At 37.7% G+C, this 5,864-nt stretch overlaps 1 pseudogene; it reads left to right on the forward strand.

Moving 5' to 3' along the window:
- Positions 1 to 1,498: 1,498 nt before the first annotated feature.
- Positions 1,499 to 2,033, forward strand: LOC134494690 (metal-response element-binding transcription factor 2-like; annotated as a pseudogene).
- Positions 2,034 to 5,864: the final 3,831 nt, after the last annotated feature.

Genomic DNA, 5,864 nt, shown 5'->3' on the forward strand with positions numbered 1-5,864 from the left:
CAAAGACAGAAATATAGTCAGTAGAGATGCAAATGCCCTTTCAAAATTCTCTATTCTACTTGTAGGCAGTTGTGACTGCAGTAAGAGTAAAGAGAAATTCTCCAATTGTTTCTTGGGGGAGGAGCACTCAGTAACAGTAGCACTGTTTTTGTTTGTTTTAATTTGAAGTTCTCCACAATGCAACTTTCAAAGCCCCAAATTTAACTTTCATAATTTCAGAATTATGACATACATTTCCAGGTCATAAGAGTAAGAGGGCAGCAATCACAAAAGAAAGTCAAATGAGATTCTTTCCCAAGAAAGAAAGTGGGCTGGGGGAAAAGAATAGGAAATCTGGCAAAAGAAGGAAAAAATAAAAACCAGAATGATGCAGTAGATAATCTATACTTGGAGTTTCAAAAAGATTGTAGTAATATCCCTGTAGGAGCCATGGAGGAAAAGCAGCCAGAAGCCATCAGAAAAAAATAAGCGGAAGAAGCATGGGTTAAGCCCAGGTGGGCAGTAGAGTATGAGAAAGAGACTTAGAGTGACCCTTCCCTTATTCCTTGTGATATAAGAGGGAGAGAAAGGAAAATACAGGCAGACTTGTAAGATTCTGTTACTATAGCCCATCTCAATAAAATATAGTTTTAGTCTTCCTATCGAGTTGGTTTCCAGCTCTGGTCCAACGTGTAGAGCTGATAATCCCTCACCTAAGACTCCTGAGCAAATTCAGCAGATATGACATAAGAGCCTGGATTGTCTAATGAATGGGTAACAGACTAAGGACACAGAAAGCATTATGGAGGTACTGGACAATTTTCAAACTGGAAAGATGCTCATGTGTGGCCTGCAGGGATCAGTGCTGAGATAAATGCTTTTTAATTTTTTGTAAGTGAGGAGAGGCATTACCTGGCCAAGTTTGATGGTTGAAGGTAACAAACTGTTCAGTGTGTTAAGGAGGTTCAGGAAATGTCAGTTAAATGTTATTATTAAATTGTGTTTGTCACACAAGTTCACTTTCTGAGATAGGTGGCCATATACAGTAAATAGAACTTTTTTTAAAAAAAATAATAAAGTAAATAAATCTTCAAACTGAGTAAATGAACTTCAGAAAAAAAAGTTCAGTGCAAGCAAGTGCATTAAAGGCATTGGAGCTAGGAATCACTGATCAGGAAATATAGTGTATATCCCTCTAAAACAAAAAATCATACAGAAAGTGAGGGAGGGAGAGATGAAGGAAGCTACTCATTTAATAGGCATTGCTGAAGCAGCTCCTTTCTGTTTCCCACAATGCACCATCTTCTCCTCCATGGGAAAGCAAAATTGCAAAGGGTTGTTGTGTAGCTTGGCTGTCCATGAGGCTGCCTTGGGCTTGAGTCCCTTGCTTCCCTCCCTTCTCCCCTCACCTGTGCATGTTTGCCCCTTGGACGGCAGTGAAAAGCCAGGCTGAAGGGCAGCTTCTCAGGCAGAGCTCATCAAGCGCACTGATTTCCCTGTATGAAGTGGGTGGCCCAACTGGAGAGACTAAATGAGAGACTCCATGGGGGTGGGTAATTCAGTGGTCCACAAGTGGTCTCCTTTGCACCAAAACCAAAAACCACCAACATCCTTGACCAAACTCTTTTCACAGAATGGATAAAAATCCAAAGCGCCAGTGTGCAAATTTGAAGAAGGTTAAGATGTCCTAGCTAGATAGTCAGATGGCTTGTTTTGTCTTGGAACTATCAAAAAGATAAACTTAAGCAGAGCTGCTTCATTATATTTGAAGACAGTTCCAAGTCCTGAGTTCTCTGGAAGGACATACAAACAGGAGCTACTGAAACTGGGGAAATGGTCAGTACAATATGTCAGGAGGAATATTCAGAAGCACCCAGTGAAATGGTTATATGTGATCAGTGTGGTCAAGGTTATCATCAGCTGTGTAATATCAGTTCTATCAGTTCTAATTTGATAGATTCAGATGATAATGGTTCTGCTGGCAGTGTGTCTTTGCAACAACAACAACAAAAAGAGGTGGTACACTTAAGGAAAGACCAAATGCTAACTCATGACATACATTAATGAAAATTGGTATTGGCTCGATCCTGGTGAACTGGCAGACACACCATAATTTGAAAGATACAAACATGTTCTAAAGGCATTAAATGATTACAAGACAATGTTTTTGCCTGGGAAGGAAATAAAGAAGGAAAAAAAAAACGTATTATATTCCCAGCCATGAATTTTGGGAGGAGGAGTCTCAACACATCCAAAGTGCATCAGTTTAGGAAGGAATATCCTCCTAGTCCTTGATTCTACAAGGTTCCTTCCTTCCTTCTGCCCCCCACCCTGCAGTTTGGGAATAACGGTGAATTTAATAACAACATTATAACATAAATGAGTGTGTGTAGGGTCACAAAGCATTCTTGAGATTATCTTTCTGCCACACTTAGCAAGCAAGCAAGCGAGAGAGAGAGAGAGAGAGAGATTCTTTTGTATCCTATAGCTGGAAGTCATTCTGTTGGGCTCGTCCCTCATACAAACTAATTCTGTTGCTGAATGTTTTTATTGTTTTATGAAGTAGTTCAGGCAAACTGCAGGATTTTGTGACTTCCATATGAATGCCACCTGAGAAGGAAACAGCTGGAGTCAACATCAGGTATTTTAATATCCTTTATTTATTCAGAAGACAAAAAGGGTATGTCACATTGTTTCATTATTAACCTTCCCCAACAATAGTGGTAGGCAAGCAGAATCTTCCAGAGGGAATAGTTTATCCAATATTGTCTTCCATCGGGTTTGTGTCCTGCAGGCTAAGATTTCCAATCAGTGTATTCTATTAAGAAATTATAAATTTTTAAAGAGCATAGTCATCATTGACTAACATAGTATTGCCTTTTATTAATCCTAAGGCAAAAACATATACAAACACAGGCACACTTCAAATTTCTGCTGGTAATCTGAGCACATGGAAGGAGAAAAGAAAAAATATTATTTCTGGGAGAAATAAAGATGAAATCCTTGCACATTAAGTAACCTCTCTTTCCACACCCACCCATCCACCATTAATAATATTAAAGTCTAAAGGGTCACACTCCTGCTCACCAAGCAGTTTGAAAACATGCAAATGTGAGTAGATCAATAGGTACCGCTTCGGCAGGAAGGTAACGGCGTTCCGTGAGTCGTGCTGGCCACATGACCCGGAAGTGTCTATGACAACGCCGGCTCCAAGGCTTAGAAACGGAGATGAGCACCGCCCCCTAGCGTCGGATTCGACTGGACTTTACGTCAAGGGAAACCTTTACCTTTACTTTATAAAGGGTAACACAGCCAAATTTATTAGTCTTTCTATAAGGCATTCAATTCAGAATGCCTAGCATTTTAATGTTTAAAGTAAATCTCCTTATATGTTATAAACATAATACCAACATATAACACTATTCCATATATGATCAAAATACTAATTCTTCCGATAGATTTATTTTGACTGGCAGCTACTGTCAAAGCAAGGCCTTCCAGAGGCAGGGGAGCTATTTCAAGTATCATTTTGGAGGAATATGAATTTATCATACTTGGGACTCTCAGACTAGGATAACTGGAATTCACACTAAAAATTATATTTTTTTTCTGAATTTTCTGATAGTTACCATTCCAAAAATAGCATGCAAAATGTGTGCATATTAACCAAAGTAGTTACAAATGCATATATTTTAGAAAGGTTTGCTCAAAAATCCAGCATATTAGAGGAAAAAATATATTAAAAACTATACATAAGAATGCATACAATAAAATAAATGCATCCTAAATACTTTTTAAAAACACTTAGCTTTTAAAAAAAAAATGTAACATATATTTGTTGCCTTTTTGCTGAGTGTCTTTGTATCAGTCTTAATTCCTGGTGACTACCTATACAAATCCCTACAGTTTTCTTGGCAACAGTTTTGGAAGTGACTTGCCATTGCCTTCTTTCTAGGACTGAGGGAGAGTGACTGGCCTAAGGTCACCCAGCTGGCATCATACCTAATGCAGGACTAGAACTCACAGTCTTCCAGTTTCTAGCCTGGTGCCTTAACCACTATACCAAACTGGCTCTCACTTGCTGCCTATGGCTTACATTTTTAGCTGCTAAAAACAGTACAAAAAGGTAACTGATCCCTCAAGTTAGTTCACAACTCCTGTTGATTATGTAAATTTGACCATGTAGTTTTACGGCATAGAAGTGCCTTCTTTAAGATTTTATTTCTTTTTCAGATCTCCCAACCAACCTGTTTAGCTTTTTCTAAAATCAGCCATGACTCTGCTCAGGGACTAGTGATGCAACCCCCTCAAGAAAAACAAAATATCCCTATATGAGTTAAGATGAGAAATAATGTATGTTCACAAATGTCTGGGGATATGCTTTAATATCTGTGCCATGTGTATTTCATATTTTCACTGTTACTAAAATAGTTGTAATTCTTATTGATGACATTTTATACTAGTCTTGGACACAAGTTGATTTATTTATATATTAGACTCTGTGCTTTGCTAAGATCTTCCAGTTTGACATTGTACTTAGACTGGAATGTGCCTTGACAAAAATTGTACAAATATGTAATTGATTAATCAATTCACTATAAAATCCTTTAGATCTACAAATGATTAAACCATTCAGTGTTGGGTCCTTCATACCTAGATTGAAACCCTTTGCAAATTAAGTTCATCTTTGAAACAAAGCCTGCAATTATGTGCATAACTGAAATATTAGAACTTCAAAACCAGTATAGTTGCTGGTTGTATTTCACATTAAAGTCACTACTTGGCACAAGATCTGGGTTGAAACACCTTAACAAGCTTCCTGGGAAGCTAAGAAATTTAAAACAAGAAATATTGCAGCTGATCTTAGAGAGGACCATCAAGTTTCAATACTTTTAAGACTTATTCTTTTCAGGAAATATGGGATTGATACATGCTAAAACTTGAAGATTAAGTAGATTAGTAGATTAAAATGGGGTTTCTTGTTGTTGTTTGGGTTTTTTTTTTTTTTCTATAATGTAAAAAAAGAAAAAAAAAGTAGCCTCAATGAGCATATTCTCCCATTTCTAACAGCGTATAATAACAGCTTTCAACTATAACTGACAAATAGCAAGTAAGAGTAATATAAATTGCAGAGAATGGAAATAATTCAACACTCAACCTCTAACTTCTCCATGATACAATACAACTGACATTAACCTGCATCTATTGTCTATTTCTCGCAGAAACCTCATTTTTAGCTACATTCTTTAGTCAGGCTGAAGTGGGTTGAACAGCAGCACTGTCTGGCTTGTTTAGGGGCCCAGCAAGAACCAGGCAAAGCATTTAACAAGTAGACAAATAAAATTACCCACTTTAGGCAGGCAAGCTTGAAATCACCTGCAAAAAATTTACCAGCTGAAACTTTTTGACATCTAGGATTCCAGAGGCACTTTAATCATTTTGCAAAACAAAAGCAAAGCAATACAACACCTTCATTTTACCTTTTGCTTTGCTCAATATGTTGCTTTTAGAAGCAGCCTGAAAAAAGGACTTGACTAGCCCTCCTTTGTATGTACAATGCCACTATTACCAAGAGTTTTAATGAATAGCCAGTCACCAACTGTCCATGAAGCTTGTTTTTTTGTTTTTGTTTTTTCCTTTTTCTCCTGCTTCCCCCATCCTCTGAAATTTTCCACATGGCTTTGTTAATATAAACCACTGATGGCCATTTTCTGAGGCAGACTATTTTCTTCATGAATAAAGTGTTTGAAGTCTCCTCAAAGGAAACTTTCTGCGCTAGTTTATCTATCCAGTGGTGTTTGGGACATCATCCTTTTCTGATTACTGGATTTTGAAGCTTGCAGACAAAGGATCTGGCTGAAAAAAAGTCACTGTGCCCCCTGCTG

The sequence above is a fragment of the Candoia aspera genome, chromosome 3, assembly GCF_035149785.1.
Source record: "Candoia aspera isolate rCanAsp1 chromosome 3, rCanAsp1.hap2, whole genome shotgun sequence".
In the NCBI taxonomy this organism is placed as follows: domain Eukaryota; kingdom Metazoa; phylum Chordata; class Lepidosauria; order Squamata; family Boidae; genus Candoia; species Candoia aspera.